The 27,515-nt window shown below is 36.2% G+C and overlaps 1 protein-coding gene across 1 annotated transcript in view; it reads left to right on the top strand.

Annotated features, from left to right (window-relative positions):
* LOC129221481 (uncharacterized) overlaps window positions 1-27,515 on the top strand; it is a 317,098-nt gene that overhangs the window by 33,106 nt on the left and 256,477 nt on the right. The gene's annotated exons all lie outside the window — the stretch shown is intronic.

Raw genomic sequence — 27,515 nt, forward strand, 5'->3', positions numbered from 1 at the left:
GAAGGCTTCATTCGGCGATTCGGATCTCTAGTAGAGAAGAGATTCAAATGGAGATTCGGGCAAAAAACTTATTCAGGTGCCTCATGCATTCCCTATTCGGCGGTGAATGTGACAGCAAGAAGGTTTCCATCGGCATTGCAGGTTTCTGACGGAGGTTCGAATCAGTTAGTGAATACGCCCGTACACATGCACTGATAAAATTATACGTAAAATTGTACTCTTATGCTATTTTATTGCTGTTATACATAAAATTATATTGTATTTCAATGGAGTAATTGCTGCATTTGAAATGTATGATAGTCATTAAAAACATATCGAAGCCTAGAAAGATCAGTGGAGCAAGCCCTTTAACCATACATGAGTTTGTTCTTTTTTTATTGGGATGTAACAGGGAGTCGTAAAACATTTATGTGTAGCAAACAGACTTTTGTTCAGTATTTTTTGAATCGAGGTCAAATTTCCTTGTGTTCAATTTTAAGATTCTGATATTATATTCAATGCCACATAGTATCTTGTTAATTTTCAATGAGAAAGGTGATCTCGAAGGAATGCTAGTTTTGAAATTCACCAGAAGATCCATCCTTTTCTTCTGCAGGGTTGAGCGCAATTGGAACGGCAACCGTGCACTTGCTCATCCCCCGGCGTTTGCACCATGTAAGGCTCATACGGGGCGATTACTTTCCAAAAGTTCTCTTCACTCGTCCTCCCAAGTCTATCTGCATAGTTATTGCAGCTAATCTCGAATTCGTAGCCCATAATAGTGCTGTAAAATACGGAGATATTAGGAAGTGAAAGAACGAATAATGAGAACTAGCAGGGCCCGATTACTGCACAAGCCTTCTAGGCCTGGGGTCTCTTCTTCCTAAGGAGCCCCAAATTACTTAAAAGAATTATGAATAGCATTACAACTATATGAAAAATTCAAATTTTTAAAATAATAGTTAAAAAAATAATGACTTGTTAATTGGAAAAAAACTTTCTGAAAGGAGAATTTTTATTCATTCTGCCAGTAGCGAATTTACCATATCACAATTAAGATAGGCCCCAAAGGAGATTCATAAATACAATGATAAATGATTTACATAGTTCTGTGACAGACAAAAAGGTCCCCAAAAATACATTCCAACGGGTTCCCAAACCTGTAAATCAACCGCTGCATTCTGCTATAGAGCTTTCAGGGGGCCTCCAAATGATTGTGGGCCTCGGGCCTCTCTTTTAGTTAGTCGAGCCCTGAGAACTAGTTTTAAAAAAGAAAAAAGAAACTCGAAATTTAGAAGTTCTGAAAAAGCACGGTTTAGGAGTTGTCCACAAATGTCAAACCTCCCCCCCCCCTGTTGTCCGTTGTCATAAAGTTTCACACTTCACCTTATCCTGGGGGGCGAGGAGCTTTGTCACATGTCACGCTATTTTGCATAAACATACTCTTATTAAAAAAACGCATGAAGTCGCTCTTAATATTTCCCCCTCCCTTTCCCCTGCCACAAACTCACATTTTCACGAGCTCCCTCTCCTCTCAAAGCGTGATGTCATTTCAGAACAGCACCTAAGGTTTAAAAAAAAAATGTTTTGCTCTCTATTTGCAGGCTCTAGCAAAATGAACCATATACCAAAATTTATCTCTCAACACTCTCAAATAGGAACGTATTCATGTTCATTTCGTCCAATTCTTAAGTAAATAAGTACTAAGATATTCTGCTGGCAGTGGCGGATACAACAGGAGGGTCATGGGATTATGACTTCCCCTTCCCCCCAAACCGTCAACAATAGTATCCGTCTACACTGTGTTCAAGCACTTAATGAACAAAATGTAAGTAATTTCAGCAGTCTTTTCAAATCCTGAATTGTTTTTGAAAGTAAATATTTGAAATACTACTTCTTTTCAATGCATATGAAATTAATGTGTAACGTTTATGCCATATTGGGTGCAATATTCCCGCCCGATTCGATGCTTTTTATTCTTTATTGACACCCAAGCAGTTTCAGAAATTTTTCATACCGAAAACCGTAGGTTCATTCATGGAAAGGGGAGAGGGTCGTTCTTGAGCATGACCCTTTTAAAAGGGTAGTCTGTATCCGCCACTGTCTGCTGTAGTTGCATATATCCTGCTGTTTATTAAAGTGCTCATACTTGGGACAGTTTTCAACTTTTACCTTCAGTAGCATATTAATCATATGTGTCTCCCATTCGAACAAAGTATTCTCTTTTTAGGATGTGCCTTATTACTTCACCTCAAGACAATGTATAGATATTTAGTTATGTCCCTATAAAAATAAAACAAAATAAGTTCATAGTCCCAAGTTAGAGACCCCCCCCCCCCCTCCCTAACTTGGGACACTTATCATTTCGATTTTTACTTCCTTTTACAAAAAAAAAGGAAGTATTGTATTCGCGAAAAAAATTTCACTCAAAAATCGACCTTAATTTCTATTTTACTCACCCCGAATGAATATTGAGTTTTTTTTTTTTTTTTTTTTTCGACTCGACCACACGTGAATAAGTGCCTATAAGAACGTATAGACTCGCGAAATATCCATAATGATGATTCCCGAGTTAGTTACAACGAGTTTTATCGTGACGTCTGTATGTACGCATGTATATGCGGATGTGCGTATGTATGTCGCATAATTCAAAAACGGTAGTCCTAGAAAGTTGAAATTTCGTACGTAGGCTGCTAGTGCGGTCTAGTTGTGCACCTTCTCTTTTGGTTGCATTCGGATGTTCCTAAGGGGGACTTTTGCCCCTTTTTGGGGGAAATCGTTGTTAATTTCAATGTAAACTCAAGTGGTGATATAATTTGTCGGACACTTGGCGATATATCGCCAGTCTTTTGGTCGCCAAGTTTTGTCGCCAACTTGGCGACAAATTTGGCAATTTTTTTTAAAAATCTGGTTTTAATTTGGCCACTGTTGGTGATATTTAGAGAGTAAACTATTGAATCACATTAAAATTGCCAGTAACGGGGAAATGACATTAAATTGGAGTAAAAGGAAGTCATGTGATGCACACATCAGCTCGTTCTTTCATGTGTTCAGCGATAGATATTAGTTTAGGACACCAACTATCATTTTAAAGAAGTTTATTTTACAGCCCAATAAAGCAAAAAAATATCATTAGATAGCAATAATATAATCTTGTAAACTTTCAATGAGTTCAGAGTGGACCTTGCCCCTGAAAATATTGAATGCCTCCCCAGCCCTCTTAATTCTTTTGAATGTAATATTTCTGCTTTCCCCTCTATATTTGGAAGCATAAAAGCAATTGGTGAATCCAAATAATTATTAACGCAGCTTATTTTTAACTCTCCTTGTTCCTTACTTCACATCTTTTCACGTTCATTTTCATTCCTTCAAAATACGTGAAATTCACTAGAAATAAATTAGCTTTATCTATACTTTGAGACTCATTTTCCTTTAGTAGAACTAATATATATGTAATATTTTGGCAAAACGTCTTTTGCTCCTCAATAGATTTAATTTTTTTTTTAATGGCAACTGTTCTGTCTTGTTATTGTATGACACATTTATCGTCTTCAAAATAGCGTTCAATTTATAAAATTTTGTGTCTATACATTTTTGTTAATACAATTATACACTTTATTTCCTCAGTATTCACTATAGACATTTTTTACGCCTAAGTATATCCTAACTTGGAACAGTGTCCCAAGTTTAGAGCGTATTTGTAATTTCTCAAATTTATGAATAAATAAGTTCAACTGAATTAGTTGGGTAGAAACGAATTTTTCCAAATAATTGATTAGATGAATTGTGAAACAAATTCAAACTAATGCTGCTCAGTTGACGTAGGTAACTAAAGTTATTTCCATACTTAAAAATCGCATATTTTTTTGGAAATTTTCAAATTCATAAAAATTACCCATAAAGCCGATACACCAAAAGTCAACTCACATAGCCTCGTAAGATAACTATTCATTTAATCTGTAACACCATTTATTTCTAACTGATTCAGCAAAATGTCCCGAGTTAGGGCACTGTCCCAAGTATGGGCACTTGACTGTACCTTATAACAGTAAAAGACTGACTATATAGAAGAGCAGGATTTCGAAAATACGAAATGAGCGGTAAGATACACGAATCTTCTTCCGTTTAAAAATTGCAGTCGTTTAACAAAATGAATGTAATAATGCTACAAGAAAATAAAAAATGAAGTTTGGTTGATATTCATTTAGAATGAAATCTGCAATTAACAAGAGTAGTAATCGCAAAAACGAACCCTTTGCAAACATTTCGAGTGCAAAAATGAAAATTATTCAGTCAAGAGCATGAAAATGGCTTATCGATTGGGAACGGGTGTTTCAATGAAAAATAATTTAGAACAACTTATAGTTGCACAAAAATTGCAGATTACTGCATACACATGTTTTAGAGTTATACGGAATCCTTTTTTTCAAAGCGAAAAAAGTGAGCATGGATGAAAAGCCATTATTTTTATGACTTCTATTTTCAAGAAGCACTATAAAAGATTCGATTTTTTCTCTCTTGCAGTATGGGGTTGTCTTATACGCGAGTTTTCCTTTTTTTTTTCGATGCTTATTCTGAAATTAGATTGCATGGGGAGGGGGGAGGGAAATCTTTATGAAAGCATATATACGGTAACAATTTTTTACTGAGTAAATTTTACGTTAAATGTTTTGCTGTGGACGGTTGTTCAGTGATAGAGTTTATTAATACATGCAAACAGAAACGAGAAAAAAATGCGTGAAAATGATACTAGAATTCGTCTTACTTTGTACCGCCTCAAGTACACAGAGAGGCCTTGCTACTTTTTCAATTAAAATAACTTGAAACGTGTCTCTGTATGTGGACATGAGAACTAAGTTAGCGAAATAAGATTGGGTTCAAGTTTAATGTGTTTTATTGCTTAGTAACAAACGCTCCAGCAAAGTTTTATGATCAAAATCGTAACAAATTTTTTCAAATGTATGTTGCGATCATTACATTTAAAATGACTATTTCGCTTGAAATTATAAACGTTTCATCCGTATTACATGAAATCAAGTTAGCAAAATGTGCACAATCCGCTAAAAAGCGATAGATGAGCCAAAATCTTGTACAACGGCTGAGTTTCTGATCTAGAAATTTAACCTAGCCTATGTTTTTTACTATTAAACAGGGTGTATCAGTACAGCGTTTACAGACTTTCAAGCCAGAAAGAGTACACCTAGACGATGGGAAACCACATAGCAATGCATCGTCGGAAACACTTTCCTGGCACGGTAGTGACGGCACAAATCACCAAAAAGAAAAGACTCGAATAAGAGAAGAAAACATTTTTATTATCCTTACTATATCAAAAAACTAAGAAAAAAGAGCATGAAGGAGCCAACGATAGTCGTCAAAGTAGGTGTTCGAAATTACGACGCCCAGGCCGTGATGCATGCCTCACATCTCCGGCGCATTGCAGGTCGAACGTCAAAGCTAGAGCGGCAACAAAAACCGCGTGTGCGCATGCATCGTCATCTGATGCTTCAGTTTACGTAACGACATCTATCGTGTACGCTAGACAAAAACTTACCAGCATTTTTTGCTGTATTAAAAATAATAAAAATGATTTCTCCTCTTATTCGTGTCTTGTTTTTCTTGTGCTTTGTACCGTCATTATCACGTCAGGTAAACGTTTCCGGAAATGCATTGCTATATGATTTCCCATCGTCTAAGGTGTACTCTACCTTCCCTGAAAGTCTGTAAACGCTGTACTGATACACCCTGTAGAGTACTTACATGGATTATCGTTTTAACTTACCTAGATTGTTTTGTTGCTTAGAAAATGCCATATTGTTACCCCGGGAATTCAGATCAGTTGCAAATAAAAATACAGTACACTCCCGATTATCCGCGGAATAGAGTGGCACTGTTACCGCGGATAAGCAAAAACCGCTGATAATCCGAATAGTAGGTGAAGACCATGCTACTGTATATAATAGCTAAAAAATATGAGTAACACTCACACAAACATTTAAATTATAGCTAAAAACATTGCTACACTCTATCTACTAACACTGAATGTAAAAAATATAAATATGTTAAAGCTAAAAACGAACAATAACACAATCATAAGTTTAAAAAACATTTAATGATTGTTAAAAAAATAGTAAAAAGACCCGCGGATAAATCGATCGCCGATAATCGGAAGTTTACTGTACTTGAAAAGAGGTTAGACTTTAAAAAGCACATCTTAAACAGGGAAAATAAAGCGTGGTTTACACATCTGGCAAACGACAACGGCAATTCACTAATTTTCAACTATTAGAACTCTCTGCCAGTCAAGTTTCGAATAATTTTTGTTTCCCTGACTTACAGTGGCAACTTCAACGACCAATGTGTATGCCCGTTTAGAAGTCTGCTGGTTGTAGTTGTGGTTTACTGGGATGAGTGTGAGCTACAGGTTCCAACTATAGCTTGAATACGAAAATAAGGCGGATGACCTTGAAGCAAAAACATCATTTGTATCATTTGTAATAGGTTGTTTGCTATTATTTTTGGAATAGATAATACTAGTGGACCCGTGCGGTACTCCGCACTGTACTTCGAATCGTTTCATATAGTCGGTGGAGTTTGTGCAAAAACATTTCACTTCCGGATACCAGTATGAAATTTTCTACAGCACTTATGTTCATATAAGTGAGCAAAAAAACGTCGGGAGGCAATCGATTGGAGGTCAAGCCCCCCTGTGGTGACGTCATCAAAATGGCCGCCATGTATCGGTTAGTACGTTGGTTTAACTGCTTAGAACTACATAATAGGTCATAATTTTGTAAAATTTAAATACATTATCTGAAAGCCGTTTAAAAAAGCTCTTCAACAGTGCTTAGTTTTATTTTCTACTAGCGGTACCCGCACGGCTTTGCTCGCAGTAAAAATATTAAAAGGTAATTTGATTCGCCTGTATATTTACATACAATGGATGATGAATTTTTCGCCAACTTGCTATGTTAATTTGCTCGGCCATTTTATGGTTCCTTCCTTCCTTCCTTCCTTCCTCAGTTGCAAGACAGCCCTGGGTGGGCCCTGGCCTTCTCAACATTTTTTTTTTGTGCTGCGATTCCATGTTATGATAATTTGATAATTTACTCGTCCACGTTATGATAATTTGCTCGGTAAAATATTCTTAAAATGGAAATAGAAAAAGAATAAAATCGAATTTTCGAAAAATCGCTTCGAGGTGCACACCCCTGTGCTACAAACTAATTCTGTGCCAAATTTCGTGAAAATAGGTTTAGGCGTTATGCGCGTCGCAGAGAGACATCCGGACAGACATCCCGACAGATATCCAGACAAACTTTGATTTTTATTATTGGTAAAGAAGAAAAATAGTTTAATAATTATTACAATATCAACGTGAAAATTGATAGGAAAACAATGACTTCCCTGTATTCGCCGATATCGGAGTAAAATTTTTACTGTTATACCTGCATTATAAAAGAACTTTTCCAGTTTCATTAAATTTAAATTTGTACTTCATGTTTCATCACCTTTTGTCAGTATTTTACCTGTATACTGAATGAAAGGGAGGTTAAAATGCAGATATAATCAAAGTCACCGCCCCAAATGGATCGAGGATTTAACGATTAATGCTAGCGTATAAAAAACAATTTTGTTAAACATGCTTACATTTTAAACATTTAAGAGAAATAGATGAAAATTACACGTTTTAATACAAAGAAAAAGTACCTGTTATAACGAAAACTGTAATAAGTTTTTTTAAGGAACGTTTTACGTATTGCACTGACCCTCACAACTACAAAGATGTGTATAATTCAGACCTGATCTGGCGCATCGACAGCGTGTAGACATCACTTTGCACTTGCATGATATAAGTTCCTGTAATTGCTCAACTGTTATTTCGGGGTGTGCATACCAAAGAGGTTCAAACTTTTCACCAATTTTTTTCCATCCCCACTGACATGGATCCAAGAGCTGGAAATTTTGCTGAAGACAATTTGTCCATAGTGAACACTGCAACATTTCTCTCTTTAGGTGATGCAGAAGAACGCTGCTAGATGGTGGAATACATTCAACTGGTCTGTTTTGCTGGGTGAAGAAAATTCTCCTAGTCGCATTTACGGTTTTCACTGAGCTTGTTGAATAATACGTCAGGACGACGAAGCGCTGAATAAGTAGGAAATGCTTATTGTTTTTATTGATTCTTTGGAGTACTTTAGTATAGTACAAAAAAACTATGTCAACATCTCTAAACGCCATCCACATTTTAAATGCAGTACCTAGTTTTACCAATGCTGGAAAAACTGGACACCGGATCAACTCATGTAAAGGCATGGAAAAAAGGTAGAAGATCTGGTACACCTTGTGGAACTTTACGGTGCAAAACGTGGATGGAAAGATACCGCAGATACTGTTTTCCACTTCCATACTCCACCCATAGCTCTTGCAGTTTCGGAACTCGGAATGTAGCAATCACTATATCATCCCTGTCAACAGTTTTCACGGTGATCTTAGCATGATCCGAGTATTCTATTGCATGCTGCATATAAAGAAATATGCAGCATGTAAAGAAATATGCAGCAGCATCGGCTTCTTCGTCGGATACAAGAGACATGGTTTCAAAATTGTTCTTGGCTGAAGCAATTACCGTGTCTTTGTAGGTGCATACAACCTGCTGCCCATCTGGTAGATCCTTCATGAGATTTTCTGCCAAAAATTCGAAAAGCTACTCTTTATTTTTATCTTTCGCAAGAAAATTAGTAAATGACTTTGGTATCAAAACATTGGATTTAATACTTATTCTTGATTCAGATCCTCTCGATTGTCTCTTATCGCTTTTCAAACTTCCTTTTGAATACCGGTCAAGAACTAAATCTACCCTATGAACGCTTTTTAGTCTCATCAATATGTGCGGCTTCACAATCTGATCGCAGTATTGTTGGACAATTCGAGTAGACTGAGGAAAAAGCATGTGAATCAGTGCAGCCCCATCAATAAACAATTTGGTTTCAGAATTGCCGTCAAAACCTGTCCACTAGATTGGACGATACAAAAAACTACGTCGAACTTTTTTCTTGGTTTCCTGAATTTGCCAAGGTTGGATATAGAAGCTGACACGAGCAGTTTTCATGGGAAAAAATTATTTTACATCCATTTGAGTTGCTTGGCCGGCAACATATAGCTTAGCAAAAAGAGTGCTGCCCTCCTCAAATCAACAATGTTTTGCTTGTCTTTGGACTGAATAGAAATATTTTCTGCTCATAAAGAGGAGATTGTTTCTTTTAATAACATCATGTATGGATAATTTTCTTAACACTAAGCAATCTTCTACAAATGTATTGAATTGGCTTGCGCTGACATCACAGAAATGGCACTTTCTTCCGAGAGAATAATTTTTTTGCTGTTAACTGCAATTAAATCGTCATCTTCGAAAGGATTCCCGTGTTTTTCTATTGTTTCAACTAGGCTGGAAACATGAGTTTCATATCGAATACAAAAGCTTTTAGTATTTTCATGTATCTAGCATCTAGCTTTTCAGTAGTGACGTCAGACTTCAGGCTCTGATTTTCTTCGAACTCCCCAATTATGCGCACAACTTCCGGGCCAGCAACGATCCATTGTATTAATGAAGCCTCATATGACTTAAATGGGATAGATTAGTTGTTAATTTTTAAATTGATTTGTTGTTTTGCTCATGCAAATATTCGTGTGTCATCCTGGAAAATTTCCTCTCAGTTTTATGTATTTCCCCAATGAAACTCCTGGAAAATAGCTGAATGCATTTCTGGTAACTGCTTCCAATTGAACAGAAATACTGAAGGACATCAGGCATAATTTGTATGATCAAGAGCAAACATCTATATAGACATATGTTCTCAAGATTGACAGTAAAATCTGAGAAATTTCCTTGACGAATAGTGCGCATGAGATTTAAAAGTATACATTCTATCTCTATGGTGATCTTCCAGTACTTAAACTGAGGCGATTCTTCTGATCTTCGCTTAACCCAGTCTGTAGATGTTTTGTCTATATCTTTTCGATTTTGAAACGTTTTCTCAAACAGAACTTGGAGAGAGGTTACTGCAAAAGCGTGAGCGTATCGACTTCTCTTCACATGCGAGACTTTTAGTGTTTTTTCTGCTCTTCCTGGTGTTATTACATGAGCTTCTACTAGGAGTTCAGTTCATCCATTTCCTTCAAGCCATGTACCTATTGCAGATAAAACAGCCATTTCTATGTGGAGACCACTTAACATGACCAACTTTTTATTTTCGCCATATTCATTCGGCATAGCCCACTGAAGAGATTTTAGCACGGTGCGTAGATGGGACCTAGATTACAAACACTTAATTCATTAAATATTTTACTTTTTCAAAAGCACATTAAGAAATGATTGCAAGCTATGTTAGTATTTTGAAGTCACATGGAACAAATGAAGGAGAAAAATTTATTTAAAAAATATTGCGAGTTTTTAAAACGTTTTGCTTATTGAAAATGACGTAAAGGAATGACTAAAAGCTATATATGATAATTTTAATTTTAAACCGTAATATAATTATATGACTCACCTTTATTTGATATTACTTGCTACAGCATTAACCAGTCAAATATTCAGTTATTGAAAATTATATCTGAATAATAAACATATCACTATGGAGTTAATTATTGCTGAGAACAGCAGAACTGGAAAGAAACAAGCTAGGCGGACTGCAATCCGAAATTACAGCTTGTAGACGGGAAAAAATCGAGTAGTCGTTCTGATTCTTGCCGCTAGACGGCAGTCGTTCGCACTTGCAAGTGAAGTGAATTATTATGGGACAATACGTATGTGTATTTAATCCAGTAAGAAATTTTAATTAAAAGTTTCACTGCGGGTTAGATGCGGCGGAACAGTTGGAAGAGTTCATTAAGAATCCCTCCCCCCTCCCGCTCCATGTAGTTGCGTTATTGCAGTAAAATTTTAAAACTATTTACTAGGGGGGGGGGACAAATGCATGTTTTTCTAGTTTATTTTAGAGCTTTTATTTAGTGCACCTATTTTTTACGGAAGAATGATTTCTAATGGCGTTTTGAGCAGTTAAACGAAACTTTTCACCTTTTCACGACAGGCATTTTGATGACAGAAATTTTAATAACTCTAAAACTATTTGCCTTCTGAGGAAAAATCAGTCTCTGTTAAATAGCTCTTTTAAAGCTCTTTCAAATGATACACATTAATACTACAATATAAAGATCTGTAATGTAGTTCTAAGCAGTTAAACGTACGTACTTACCTTTCCAGACAGCCATTTTTATGACGTTAATTGTAATAACTCTTAAACTATTTGTGATAGGAAAAAAATTTAATCATTATTAAATAGCTCTTTTAAAGCGCTTTTAGATGATATACTTCAATATCACAATATTAAGATCCATAATAGAGTTCTAAGCAGTTAAACAAACGTACTTTTCTTTAAAAGGCGGCCATTTTGATGACGTCATCACAGGGGGTTCATGACCTCTGATCAAATGCCTCCCGGCGGATTTTTGTTTTTAAATATGTACATAAGCATTGTGCAAAATTTCAGACTGGTATCCGGAAGTGAAATGTTTTGGGTATTTTTGTCACAAACTCCACGGACTAATAAAGCATTTCGCTCTTTAAAAATTTCAAAAAAAGAATATTATGAGGAAAAATCGAAAAAAGTAAACGGAAAAAAGTAAGCGCACAAGAGAAGGCATGTAATTTGAAGACATCAGTAACAAAACCTCGTTAAATACAACGTTGTGATAATTTGATCATCGCTCCCCTTTTGGTTGTACGTATTTTCGATGCAAATGTAAGTATCATTAAAAATGTGGCTGAGTGGCACGTGAAAAATCAGTAATTTTGCATGTGAAAAAACAAGTTGTGGCAAATACAGTCCTGCCCATGTGAGCATCTGACGGAAAAAAAAGAAACATTAAAGAGATATTTAGTGGCACGGATTCGAACTGGCGCCATTCTGATTAACAGGACGACACTCCAACAAACCTAACGATTGCGCCTTCCTTTTCGAATGTTATTCATTGAAGGAATGCGTAACAAAAAACAACAAAAAAGCTTTTTGCCTAAAAAAAAATAAGATCATGCGTCTATGTTTTGTTATTAGCCAGCATGACACGATTTAAAATTATTCGTAAAACATGGAATTTGATTAAAGAATGAGGAAGATCTCACGCAGCGATTGAAACAAACATTCTAGAGAAGTAATAAATTCGGTTGAAAAAATAAGTGTTTTTATTTTTGAATATTCAACAATTTCCCATAGCAGGCTTCTTTAACCTGTACGGCTTAAAAGCCCGCACTTGTTTTTCTTTTAATCGAACACTTAAAATTCAAAACCAAAACCAGTTGAACTGAGTCCGTTTTTTAAGTGTAATTTTTCGAACGTAGACAAAATGTTTTTTTCTTTTTTCAGTCGAAAGCAGAGGAGTAGAAAATGATTTCTTACTAATGAAGTTGATAAGAATTTTAATGTTTTATATCGTATTTGAATAAATAATTAAAGATTTACTGGTTGAAACTCGTAGTTTTAATTTGGCGTAGTATTTTTTCATTTGTACAAAAATTCGAACACTGCTATTAGAAAAATCTACATTTCAGCATACAATGAAAATGTTTTTCGGCACAAAAAGGATTTCCTTGAGGTATATCCAATACTTTTTTTATGCTTATATTATGCTCAGTGGTCTGGACGGAGTCAAAGCTTAAAAAAAAGGGAAAAACACTCTTCGATTAACAGTCAACTTATCTGAATGATAACTGTAGCCTGCATAAAGGAGTCGAAACACCAAATAGCATTCCCACTGCATTTATTTTATTACGTGTGTTATCTGTTGTATGTTATGAGTACATGTAATGCGTAACATTACTGTAAATTTGCTATTATGTCGGACAGCCCGAACTGGCCCGAAGTTCAGACAGTTTATAGCCAAACGCTCTACCGAAAAAAAAAACCCACAGGTAATTTTAAATTTTTTTCCTTGCCGAGAAGTGTTTTTATTTTTAAAAATTTTTTTACAATTTGTTATCGCAGGCTGTTTGAACCGTTATGACTTAGATGGCGGCACGTGTTCATCATTTAACAGCACGGTTAAAATACAAAAATAATTTGAACTAAGTTCTTTTTTAAGCGTAGCTTTTCAAATGTAGTAAAAATGTGATACGCTATTTGTTTTTTTGCAAAAAGAAGAAAAACATATATATTACCCTTTTAATTGAGGTACTATTTTTTTATTTGTACAAAGAGTCAAAAACTCATTAGAAGAATCTATATTTCAACAAGCGATTTATTATATTTTACTGAACAAAAAACAATTCCAATGTAATCTAGAATCTTGAACCTGACACTTATATTTTCGCTTACATTATGCTTTACTTTTCTTCCCGGAGTCAAAGCTTTAAAAAAAAAAAAAAAAAAAAAAAACTTACAATTGAGTGTCAATTTAGCTCCGTGTTGCATCAAGTTTTCGTAACAGCTAAGAGCGTTTCTACCTCATGTATTCCCTCATATTTGTTATTCATTGTTCATGGAATGTGCGATATTTTTCTAATTTTTTGATGCAGATTGTCCGGACGTGGGCCCGAACACGCATTCTCCTGGTTACCAGTCGAACGCTCTGCCAATCAAGCTATTCAGCTCTGTTGGCAACAGTGCAAGTTAAAGTTATAAATTTAACCGAAAACCTTAATTTGTTTCTTTAAAACAGGTTTTTTTGCCCGAAAAAACAATTTTTAGACCGTGGGTCTATTTTTCGTCAGTAGCCTGCAAGATAAGCTTTAAAATAAGGGGTAAATCAAAGAAATTGATCAAGAATTGAGAAAAATCTCGCGTAGAAACCAAAAACAGGCTACAGAAATAATATATAAGGATTAGCGAGACCCTGCCTCTTACTATTCCGTGCTTCTTGGCAGATTCTACCTATTACAAATGATGTTTCGCTTCAAGGTGATCCGTCTTCTTTTCGTGATCAAGCTTTACTACTAATAGCTACTCACTTCAAAACATGTTTTTTCTCTAGTGCTAGAAGTCTTCCCGAAACGACATGCTCAAAAACGATATCCACATTTGCCTGAAAAAGGGAAGATAAACGATCACTTTTATAGAAACTCGATCTATAATATAAATCAAAACAAAATAGACCAATAGTCATTATAGTATTTTTTTTTCGGAAAAACCAATGTGTGCGTCAGCCATAAGAACTTTCGTGTTTATGTTGGGTTTTTATTTCAATTCTGCATTGAATATGTCTGCTGCCAAGATCGTCTAATTAATCAAACAACTTTGTGAAACATGATTGCAAATCAAAGACAACAATTCGTAAAAGTTGAAAAAGGCCAGAGAGGATATTCGTTTAGTAGTAAGATAAAAATAGTTAACGTGTTTAAGCTGAAAACTACTGATGGACACATCTACGACTTTTTCCGAGCTGGGACAAACACATATGAAACTGCAACCCTTACCCATCTTCCTTCAAGTTTTTACATCTAGTCTCAACGAGAAAAAAAAGAAAAAACAGAAATAGGGTGAGAGTTTGCCACTCCCAGAAGCTGCCACCGAGGGCCAGGACTCCAACTTTCTTCCCCTAGATCCGGTCTAGGATTGACGCAGGCTCGACTCCAAGTGTTGGCCATGGTGCAGCGCTGAAACTATCCCGCCTTTCTCCAGAATTGACTACTGCCAGAATAAATAAGTCACCTATACGCCATTTTGTATAAAATAATACATACCTGCAAATAGCGCCCGGAGTCATTCTTATTTCCGTTTGTTTTTCCTTTTGGAAACACCTTCCATAGGCTGTTGTTAGTGCAAAAGTTTTCCCAGACGGTCTTTTGGTGGCCAGAATGATCTGCCTGGTAGTATGGAGTTTTGAGTTGACTCTGCAAGTACCACTAGAGAAAAAGAAAATACAATTTTACTCTTTAGAACTGCGTGATCGTAAGTTTCACTTAAGTTAATGCAAATGGCAGTAGATAAAAATGAGAGAAAGGAAAAGCAAGGGGACGTAAATGAACTGTAAAGTTTTGAATGAAACATGAGCATAATTTAATCCGTTGGTAGACTTTTATTGAAAAGTTCTTCTAAATCATTCTGTGTTGCAGCACCTACCAGGACTACTGTTACTATCTATTACCAGAAAACAGAAGAAGGTTTCCCTACCATTTATACTAGTTGTCTCCAAGTTTTTAACTTTGGTAAACCTTTGCTGCTAGGTGCTTCAAATGTAAAGATAGTAAAATCCCTCTCCATAGATTACAAACCTATAGAACTGGATATCAGCTTTGGCCAACTATAGAAAACAGTCTGGAAATCCAGTGTCACAACGAAAAAGGGGGGGGGGGGCGATTTATGAAAAACCTTGCATGTGTATTAACATACTAGGATTGTCAACATGACTCGAGGTTATAGGTTCTTGCATGTGGGGGAGGGGCCTAAAACTATCCTCTGGTTAAAGTTCCTGAGGAAGTCTAATTAAACTGTGTCGATGAAACGTTACGATATTGTTCGTTGATTTACAATTTACACATCGCAGTAAAAATATACAAATGTAAGGAAATAGAAAAATTAAATGACTCACGAAATCTTGGGGGTCAACGGTGCTGATAAAAACGCATTCTCCATACATAAGTGGCACATCATCGGGAATATCTCCGGCATTCCTGAAATTCAAAAACGCTAAGTGTTACATGTAAATGGCTTTGTGTTGTGAAAACGAACTTGAAAACACACGCTGAAGTAAATGTTTTCAATTGAAGAGTAAATTGCATTGAAATTTCCCACATTTGCGTTTTAAATGTTAACTTGTAATTGATAAAACAATTCATATTTAGGTTTCAAACAAATATGAACAATAAATCAATCTTCCGTTTTCAAACAAGACTTAACAGGTAAAATACTGTCCACAAATACACCTTTTAACGGACTACTTTTGCTTACTAGTAGTTCGATTAACTATATCGTAGAAAAACCAGATCTCAAACGATGAATAAATTTACTGTAATAGTAAGTAATCTATAAAATGTTTTTTTATTATTTTCCTAGCGACCCAAAAATTGTCATTAACTATGCCTCAAAACAGTAATGTTTGAACGTCAAATAATATGTCAGTCAAATCTACTTTCATCCTCCCAACCAAAATATATCCCATAGTAAGCTCAAGTTCTGTTCTTAATAGTTATGACTCATTAAATCTACAAATAAATCGTTTAACGGATTTTTACTGTTATTTAGAACTTCTGATTAATTATTTCACATCACACATAAAGCGTCGTGTTAAACCAAATTCTGATTTAAGTAATGCATTAAGGATCAAAATTTGAAATGATTTTGCTCGAAATTCAGGTAGTTTTTTATTTTACATATTTTGAAATGCTTCTGCTGGAAAGTCCTTCTTATTCTGGTAATGTTTCATAACAAAATATTTGAAATGTTTTTGCTCATAAGATTTTTTAATTCTGGTAGTGTTTTAACAAAAAGTTTGAAATGCATGTAAAATTTTCAAAGCACGTAAGATTTTCGGATTTTGGGAATGTTTTATAACACAAATTTTTAAAATATTCATCCCGAAACATTTTCTGATTCGAATATTTTTTTAAAACACAAATTATGTAACCATTCTGCTCGAAAAAATGTCTGATCCTGCCAATGTTTTAAGACACAAATTTTGGAACAATTCTGCTAGAAAGATTTTCTGATTCGGTCAATGTTTCAAGATATACCTGTGGTGATTCTGGTCGAAAGATTTTCTGATTTAGCCAATGCTTTAAACCACAAATTCTGCAATGTTTCTGCTTGAAACATTTTCTGATTCGGGTAATGTACTAATTTTGTAATGATTCTGATCGATAGATTTTCTGATTTAGCCAATGGTTTAAGCCACAAATTCTGCAATGTTTCTGCTCGAAACATTTTCTGATTAGTACCGATAATGATTCTGGTCGAAAGATTTTCTGATTCAGCCAATGCTTTAAGCCACAAATTCTGCAATGTTTCTGCTCGAAATATTTTCTGATTCAGGTAATGTACTAAAACACAAATTTTGTAATGATTCTGCTCGATAGATTTTCTGGGGTAATGTTTTGAGATACAAATTTGGAAATTATTCTGCTAGAAAAATTTCAGCGTTGCTCACCTGCTGATCACAAACGATGATCTGGCCTTGCCTTGTATATCTCCCGTAGCCCCAGTGGCAATGCATGGCGGTACAAATCGTCCACATGGGGTGTGGCTAAAGGGTAGGACGCTGAGGAAGGCGAACTCCAAGTGCGGGCACACCTGTTCAGGTGCCCAGCCGATGCTCACGATGCTCTTATTTGCCAAAAATCCATGGAGACTTCTTGAAAGAGGAATCTGAGCGGACAATTTAAAAACTGCGTGAGGAACAGAATGGAATAATAAGAACAGTTGTTACTGCGTCCAACCTACTGCCCACGGGCCATAAGTGGTCCGTGAAGTTCAATGTTACTAATCGAAACTATTTTCTGGAATTTTTCAAAACAGTCGGTCACCTTCATTTGTCTTTATATTTGTGGTTGTTGAAAATTCGAAGCCAAACACTAATCAAAAATTGGTTTCGAAAAAGCACATGGAAACTTCGTACCAATAAAAGAAGCTTGAAGTCGTTATAACAACAATTCTTGGTTTTTACGCAGTTAGAAAAGTTTTCTAGTCGCAAAATACTTCGGTATTTAAGATTCCAACGGTATTTAATTTTTAGTTACTAAAAATAGATACGTATTATTTAAAAGGCGTGCAAAGAAGTAATTGTCGTCCACTTCAAATTCTTGCAAAAAATGACATTCGTTGGCAGATGTAATAAAGAGTTTTTACGCAAGGACGGATACAATTATACACGGAAGATAGGGGCGATCGCCCCTCCCTTGAGGGACCCTGCAACGACATTTTTTCTGAATTGAGGTCCTAGAAAGAAACTGTTGTCCATCTTTGATATGACGTTAAGGAACGAATAGGGTTTAAATTTCTTTCTCGGGAAACTTTTTGGAATTTAAGTTTTGAAACGGCAGTTTTAAGACTATCTTTGTTGGTTTTAGAAAGAGGAGTTTGGAGGTCTTCCACTGGCCATGACAAGGCCTGTAGTGTCAGGAACGGGTGACTCTCCTCTTCCTCCAGTAATTTTTCGGATCTGAAATTCCAAAAAGCGCAATTTTAGTCGACCTTTGCTGATAATATGGGGAGGGGGTTTCAAAACTTTCCCCTGGAATTATTACGAAATCTAATTTCTGAAACGCTATTTTAGAATATATCTATCAACTGATAAGGAAAGAAATGGGCTCGGGGACCTCTTTAGCTAAATCTCTATAATTTAGTTGTTTTAAATAAAAATGGTGAGGCAACTCCCCCCCCCCCCATGTTTAGCTGTAAATTAGATACTTAGTAAGAGGTAAGGGGAAAAGAATAATCGCCCCCTCCTTGAAATAATTCTGAAGCCGTCCTTGTTTTTACGTTATTGTGAGATTGCTCAACTATAGAGGTGAACAAGCAAGTAATATGGCATCTACATCACATTTTTTCAAGTAACAGTTATGATAAAAAAAATCATGTTCTCAGTTTTTCTTTCTTTTACAGCATAGTAAAGGAGGAAGTATTGCATTCGCAAAAAACATTTCCCTCAAATTTCGGCCTAATTTTTCATTTTACTCATCCCCGAATGAATGTTGAGTGCTTTTTTTTCGACCCTACAGCACGTGCATATATGCTTAAGAACGTATGAACGCCCGAAATATCCATTTTGACCATCCTCGAGTGAATTACCAAAAGTTTTCTCGTGACGTCTCTATGTGCGTATGTATGTATATAAGTATGTGCTTATGTATGTATGTATGTACGTATGTATGCATGTATGTACGTATCTCGCATAACTCAAAAACGGTATGTCGTTGAAAGTTGAAATATGGCTTGTAGACACGTAGTGGGGTCTAGTTGTGCACCTCCCCTTTTGGTTGTTTTCGGATGTTCCAAAAGGGGTCTTTTACACCTTTTCGAGGGAAAATCAGTGTTAATATCGATGCAAACTCTAGTGGTGTTATAATTTTACGAACACTTGGCGATACATCAACAAGATTTTGGTCGCCAAGTTTTGTCGCCAACTTGGCGATATATCGCGAAGTTAGCGACAAAGTTGGCAAAGAAAAATTATTTTTCGAATTTGGTTTTAATTTGGCGTCATTTAGAGAGCTATCGATTGAATCACGTTAAAATTGTCGATATTAGGAAAATTAATCTCTGTAAAAGGCTTTTTTGCATCGGTTCGTGACGAACTAAGGGGGAAAACATGAGTGTTTCCTTGCTTTCTCCAAGGCACTATTATCAGTAAATTAGTTGTAAAAGAAAGTCATGTGATCCTTGATTTCATTCAATTATAAGTGCGTACATGAAAATAAATTTGTAGCCAGATCAGATTTTTTTTTTTTTCAAATGACATTCTACCGAAGATGTAATAAAGTTTTTAAAATATTGTCTGATTTTTCAAATAATGGAGAATAAACATGTAAATTTTGTTAAATTGTGTTTCTTTGTTTTTTTTTTTTTTTTTCAAATTTATAACCTTTGTTCCACTTTAACTGTTTTCATTTTGTCAGAAAAAGTATAAGCTTATTGATGTTAAAAAAAAAAAAGCATCGTGAACTCTTAGGTTTATGACCGATTTAGGTTTCTGATTGTCCATGAAGATATTTATCAGACGTAGTACTTGACTTACTGGTCTTTGTAGAGCATCCATGTAGGCTGAAACTAGCTGCACTGTAGTTTCTCCTTTTGTGAATCTTATGGCGTTGTCCACAAAATCAGCCTAGAAGAAATAACATGAGCTTGAGATCTTCAATTATGAAACCGATATATTTTTAATGGTACTCCAAAAGAGTATTTTTTCGGAGGCAAAAACAAATATGTAGCAAATTTACTACAATGTCCTTCATCGGGACAAACTTTTAGTTTACGTGCATCTAAGTTAAGGGCAAAAAAAAAAGTACAGCATGAAAATACCAAACAGCTTGTTATAACATCCACAGACCGTATAGTCTCGCTCTTGTTTTGGATTAGGCACTCTGGAATAGAGAGGAAAAAGCTGGCGGCAAAAAATCTCAAATACACCCACTGGTCAATGAATTAGAAACGCAAGATCAATATTTTATTGTACAGTCGGACCCTGATTTGACGAATTCATCGGGATCGAAACTTTTATACGTTAAATCGGGGTTTTTCGTTTTATCGAGGTGCGATTTAGTTATTTTTTTAATAGCACATACCTAATCAAAAACCCTAGTAAGCAACTACACAAAAATATCCATAATTAGAATGTGTACTAGACTAGTAAGGGGACTAGATTATGATACCAGATTTAATAGACTTAATATGTATAACCTGGAGCAAAGGAGAATCAGAGGGGACATGATTCAGTTGTTTAAATTCATCAAAATGAATGATGTTAATGAATTAAATTTTTGCATCGAAATCAGGACGAGGGGTCACTGTTTTAAGCTATTCAAATCTCAGGCTAACCTGGAAATAAGGAAAAACTACTTCTTTGTTAGGGTTGTGGGCACTTAGAACAGCTTACCGGAAGAGGTGGTAATGAGCAAGGGGGTGGATAGTTTTAAGAGGTCCATTGATCTTCATTGGGGACTAATAAATTGACTAGGACCAGCCTAGCTGGGCCAAGTGCCTGTTGCTGGGTCACATTTGTATTTGTATTTGCTCTGCTCACCTTTTATTCATCATTCCGCGACTAATTACACACTAGTTAAGTTGAAATTTTATTGTGCTGTGCAATAGATTTTGACAATTTCCCTGATACTTGATTCGAAATAGTTCACTTTAGACTTTATGGAGAGAAGAAAATACTGTGTCATATATATAGCCTGCTGCATGATATGTTTTTGGTTTCCATTCCATGTAAAGTGTTAGAAAAGGTTTCAGCTTTAATGAGTTTCATTATCACTTTCTGCTACAGAATCGCTATTCTTTGGTTGCCCCCTAGCCCGTCAAACATTGCTGATTCCAAGAAAAGTATTTTTCTGCTTCGGACAAGATGGATATATCATTTAGAAAACAATCCAATATTTTCTAACTCAAATTAACAAAAAAAAAAAAAAAAAAAAAAAATCGGCTGTTAAAATAATTCGTTAATTCGATGTTTATTATTCGGTAAATAGGGTTTTTTTGCTATCATTTTGATCGGGAAGAAAGAAAAATTCGTTAATTCGATGTTTATTATTCGGTAAATAGGGTTTTTTTTGCCTTCATTTTGATCGGGAAGAAAGAAAAATTCGTTAATTCGATGTTTATTATTCGGTAAATAGGGTTTTTTTTGCCTTCATTTTGATCGGGAAGAAAGAAAAATTCGTTAATTCGATGTTTATTATTCGGTAAATAGGGTTTTTTTGCCTTCATTTTGATCGGGAAGAAAGAAAAATTCGTTAATTCGATGTTTATTATTCGGTAAATAGGGTTTTTTTTGCCTTCATTTTGATCGGGAAAAAAGAAAAATTCGTTAATTCGATGTTTATTATTCGGTAAATAGGGTTTTTTTGCCTTCATTTTGATCGGGAAGAAAGAAAAATTCGCTAAATCGTCAAATTCGTTAAATAGGGGTTCGTTAAATCGGAGTCCTACTGTACCACCTTTTGCACGGATAACTGTTCGGATTCGTTTGGGAATCGAGTCTACAAGTTTCTGGAGTGCACTTATATCCAGAGAATACCATGCATTGGCAGTGCAGTTTTTTAAATCTTGTAAATTAGATGGAAGAGGAGAGTGCTGGCGGATACGTATTTCCACCATGTCCCACACATATTCTATAGGTTAAGATCCGAGCTATGCAGTAGCCAGAAAATGTCGGACATGCTCAGCGATCCAATTTACATCACTTCTGACACGATATATAGTATCGTCCATGAAGCATCCGTCGTCATCAGGATAAAAATGCATCATTGCAGGGTGCACTTGATCTGCCTGTATATCTAGGTATCACATGACTGTTTGGTTACCCTCGAGGAACACCAGGGCACCACTTCCATGCCAGCAGAACATGCTCCATATCATGATACTCCCTCCAGACTCTTGCACAGAGCGAGTAAGGCAAGAAGTTTCTCTCAATGATTTGTAATTCATTGGCCAGTGAGTGTAGAAGTTAAATATATCTTCGCACTGGTAGCTAAAAGTATTTAGCCAGCGTGAAGAGATACTCAACAAATCTCTTTCTAGCTGATAGCTTTTCTTCGCACAACATTTCATAAAATAAAATGAAATGCAATCGTCTCGATGATGGGAAGGACAGACAAAAAAAGAAGATGACTCACTTCCCTCCGAGCTCGCTCGTTGAACCATACGCCAAGGAGGATGCTGGGATCGTGGTACTCGTGTTCTTCATTCCTGAACCTCTGACGACGCTCCGCAGGTGTCTCGCGGATGGATGACATAGTGGGAAGGATAGATTGCTGCAAGGATACGAGTATAAAGAATATGTGCACAGAAAACGTACATTAAATTTCCGCCTTACTTGCCTGATTGAATCAATTTTATTCGATAATCAGTCACTTAAACGACAAGACGCTTAAGGGCTGTTCACTTATCGGCTGTCCGTCACGTCCGCGCCGAATTTTTCCTCCCGAAACAAGTTTTCTTTGCTGGTTACCATGACAACAAGCCATCTTGGACGGGACCGATTTCGATCAGAAGAACCTTGATATCTGACGGCCGTCAAAAGTAGGACAGCATTTCATTGGTTTCCGCAAAGCAGTGCGCTCTTCTCTCTGGTGGTTGATTTCAGCCATGTGACTGATGTGTGGCGACGTATGTGAATGCTACTCTGTTTCCGTCGGCAGTTCGTCACATTAAAAAACGAGATTGACGGAACGGCCGGCCGATAAGTGAACTGCCCTTAAGGCGGCAAAGTAAAAAAAAAAAATTTTTTTTTGAAGTTGAAAAATTGTTGTTGAAAAGTTGAAAAAGAAAAATTTTTTTTTTATTTTTCTTTTTCTTTTTTCTGAGAAGTTTAATTTTTGGCAATCAAAGATTGAGACAGGTTTGAAACATTTTTTTTTCTCTTTTCGAGCTGCCATTTCTTCGAGTCAGGCAAGCGGTGAGGCTTGTTCCTGCTGGCAATTGAATAAAAACTGATTATTTTTGCTAAGAATATTTTCAGTTTAATGGCTTATCGTTATTCAAATACGGGAACGTATTTTAATGAAAAATCTTCTTTTTTTAGGGGGGGGGAGAGAAATTTTCCTCCTGTTATGACTACTGTATTGAGTGCGTTTCAGGTTGATTAAATTGTATGTGTGCCTACAATTAAAGAAAATAGTTTTTTTAGACGGTAGATGGGCGCATGTTGTGCTAATTGTGATGGGTGCTCTTAAGGAGTTATCCTTAAAGCAACGGTTTTTCTTTTCTTCCTTTTTAGTCTACTTTCCCAGTAAAACTCGGAGAATAAGAAAAAAGCATGAAAGAAGGCTTAATGCATCTTGAAAACATCGCGAAAAAAAAGTCGAAAAAAAAAACATAGTTAAATAAATATCGAAAAATTAAAAATTGGAAAGTAGGGTATTGAGATGGGGGGAAATGTGTCGTCTGTCCCCCTCTAATAACTTTTGAGTGAATAGTCCGATTCGAACTTTTTTTTTTTTTTTCGAAAGATCTCGACGAGGACGTCTCATTCTTATATTTCACTTTTTGATTTGAACTGTTTTTCGTTTAATTTTGAACAGTTCAAAAAAAAAAAAAACTTAAAATTGGCGCCCACGGGGAATTTCAAGGTAATTCCGAACTGTGAGGCGAATTTGCTTCAAACGAACTTTGTAGGAAAAAGCTTTTGATGAAAACTTGTATATAAAATATCTTTTTGATTTGAACAATTTTCCGTTCAATTTTGAACAGTTCAAATCCCTTAACATTAGTGCGGGGAAACTGATAGTCAATGTAGATTCCGCACCTGAAGGCGGATTTACTTCAAACAAATTTTGTAGTAAATCCGCCTAAAAATTTCCGCCTTGAAAATTGAAAATAAGAAAGTAAATTCTAAAAACTTTCAAGAGAATTTTCTTGTTTCTCACATTTAAAACCAAAGAATAGCAGGGCCGCGCCAAGCCTGATCGGCGCCGTCGTGCAAATGTCTTTTGAGCGCCTTTATGCTATGGCGTTCGGGGAAAATCTAGTTAACACCTGGAAAGAGGTTTTGTAAACAAATATATAATGGAAAAAAATACGTTTGGCATTCAATTTATTTAAAAAATTATGTCTGAATATTTAATTTTGAAACATGGTGTACGTTTTTACTTCATGTCTCGAAATTATTTAGAGTTCAGCAATTCCTCTGATATGCTAATAATGCATTTTAGAAAAAAGAAAATGTTTGAAATATCAAAGCTCACGCCACTGTGAGTATCTATCTAATCTCTAAGTGATAAATAATTAATAAAACAGTTATGCCTGTCAAAACATGACAACAGGAGCAGTGGTGCAACTACAAAATAGTTTTAGAGGGGCACGCTAAAAAAAATCTTCTTTAAAATTTTTGAAATTTGTAGCATTAAAAACGCAATTTTAGATGGTCTTTCGTGGTGTTGTGGGGAAAAACGGTACAAGGGGCTCCGCGGAAATTTGTAGAAGTTGAAGTCTTGAAACGCGGTTATAATCCATATGTATTGACGTTAGAATAAGAGATGGAACTCTGAGATTCTACCCGTTTTTTTTTTTTTTTTTTTTTGTAAAAGAGACAGAAATCAATTCCTTCTCTCCCTACCAATTTTTTTTGAAATTGAACTTCCGAAAACGCAATTGTAGACAACTTTAAAGATTTTTACGGGAAGGGGATTTTGGAGCTTCCCCCTGGAAAATATTTCAAAATTAAAGCCCAAAAAACTCAAGCAATATTCTATGATATCAGGAGAAGTTCAGAGGCTATTTCACTTAAATTTTACGTAAATCATGTTTTAAAAACCTTAACTTTAATGATATTAAAGGAAGGCGGTTCAGAGGCTCTTGCTCGAATGTTTTCCGAAATTGATGTCTTAAAAACGCGGTTGTAAGACCATATTTGGTAACATTAGGGCCGGCAATCTTTCGAAATTGAAGCTCCAAAAACGCAATTTTAGGTGATTTTCGAACGCAGTTTCAAACGATGTTGTTTGGTATTCGAGGACTTTCCCTGGAACTTTTGCGAAATTACAGATCTGGAAACGAAATTTAAGATGCTCCGTAATGCTTTTGGCGGCGGGAGAGGGAGAGAATAGGGAAATTGCAACCTATTAAATGTTCATATTTTGGCTATTGGATATTGTTAATTGACCCTCAAAACTAAAAAATTCACCATCGCCGAATTTTAAAACACCGTGGTTGATTTTTAGTGAATTGTTAAAAATCCACGCGCAAAAGTGCGCTCTTCTGAAAAGTCACGAGCCTACGTCACAGGGCGCGAATAGGCAGCCTTCCGCCGAAGATCCCTTGTTTTCGCTAGGTACATTTTGAGCGCGCTGATATTTTTATTTTTTAGAAATTCAATAATCCTTTTGAAGACACTATGGAGACCTGATTCGTTAAAGCACAATCTAAATAATCTTCCTTATGTAACATCAATGATGATATTCGAATATTTCCGAGAGGATGAGAGGTTTAATGTTCCAGAAACGGGAGGAGTTAAATGCTTAGGAGATAAGCCTTTTACGTTTCGTCTTTGAAGTCGAATACGTGACCTTCGGCTTCTCCCCTATCGGAAGAGCGCATGACGTCACTTCCTATGCCATTTGACGTCACAAGCACTTAAACTTTAAAAATTAATTTAAAAAAAAAACTACTTATCGTATCGCAAAATTTTTTTTACCTATGATGTTCATACATGTTACTCTATCATATAAAAATAAAATTGAAAAATCGAAAACTTCCCTATTGGAGGAGTAGCATTTTGAAGACAATCTTATTTTCAGACGAACTAGAAAAAAGAAGAATAATAAAGAAAAAAGAAAAGAAGTAGGACGGAGGTAGGAGTAGCTGAACAATTAGCTATAACTACTGAAAATTTTTAATTCAAAGATTTCTTTTTGAAAGAAACTTAAGTTTTTCCCCAACATCATTATTTTTTTCTTATTAAAATCACTTTGTTTTCCTATGACGCGTTTTCTTTTTCTTCAATAATAAAAAATATTTTTGAAAAACATTCTTCAACTCAGCATTCTGGAGGTGCATAAATTACAATACAACACATTCACTGCAAGAACAAAAATGGGGAATAGCAAATTTCTTGCGCTTCGTATACTCAACCTTGTGAAATTATAGATGTACCGAAGTAGCATTCACGACTCCACAAATGAAGAAAAATGCTCAGGTATGCATAAATTGGCATCATGTGTTTTCAGTTTAAAAGATTGCATTTTTGAATAGGGGCCGTGGTAGCCTGATCGGTAAGGCATTGGACTCGGGGCCGGAGGGTCTCGGGTTCGATCCTCGCTGGTCGAAGACCCACCGTCGTCATTAAAGGGGACTGGGCGACGTTAAATATGCTCGTGGTCTCAATGTCCTCCAAGTGAAACGATACCTCTGGGGGTGCTAGCACCAGGTAGCTATTAGCTCTTGGACTAGTTCTAAATTCTCATTAACTGTTCGATCCGGTGATGGTGCTGCCATCTATCGGTATATAAAATAATGGAGGCAAGGCACTTAGTATGCAGTCCTCGACATAAATACAGTTGAAGTCAGTTGTGACTCTGAATAGGAATAGGAATTTTTGAATAGCATGTTTGGTTTGTAGTAATCCCGAGGTGGTGGGTTCGATTCCCGCCCGTTGCCCTGGTTGTAACTTCCTTCTCTATGCTGTTAATTCTGTCCTACACTATATGCCTGTATTGTGCTATCTGTCGTATTGGACGTGAGTTCATAAACGGGTCCTGTGTGACCAAGTACACGAACTCGAAATGTATGTTGTCAATAAACCAAAGCATGTTTGGACACAACAAGGCAATATTTTTCCTTTTAGAAAGGCAGCGAGGAGGATTGCTTGTTTCAATGAGCAGAATAATGTCACCATCACTGTTAGATGTAATGAAAAGTTCAATTTTTTAATTTTTTTGGTTGGAGATTTTTTCCATTCATTTGGAGCATTTTTGACTGGTAGAGTTCGGCGCCTTTTTGACTCTGGCGCCGACGTGCGCTGCACGACCTTGCACATAGGGATGGCGCGGCCCTGCTGCATAGTAGAAATCGTGGAGTCAGACTGATTTTTGGGCGTCGGAATCGGGAGAGAGCGGATTTTAAAATTCAATAGTCGGAGTTGGCAATTTTCCCCTTCGAGTCCATAACTCTGCCAGTACTTGCGCAGTCAGAGTCGAAGTCGGACTGATTTTGGGGGAAAAGAGTCTGAGTTGGAGCGGGTCATTTTCCTTCCCACTCCGAAGTCCTGTGGCGCCCCCCTAAGAGCGAGGGCGCACCCCTGCTAAATATCGCAGACTCCCCCCCCAATGAAAAAAATATTCCTCGAACCCCCCCGCCCCCCACACACACAGGAGGGTACCTCTGGATAAAGAG

Source organism: Uloborus diversus, chromosome 4 (assembly GCF_026930045.1).
Source record: "Uloborus diversus isolate 005 chromosome 4, Udiv.v.3.1, whole genome shotgun sequence".
In the NCBI taxonomy this organism is placed as follows: domain Eukaryota; kingdom Metazoa; phylum Arthropoda; class Arachnida; order Araneae; family Uloboridae; genus Uloborus; species Uloborus diversus.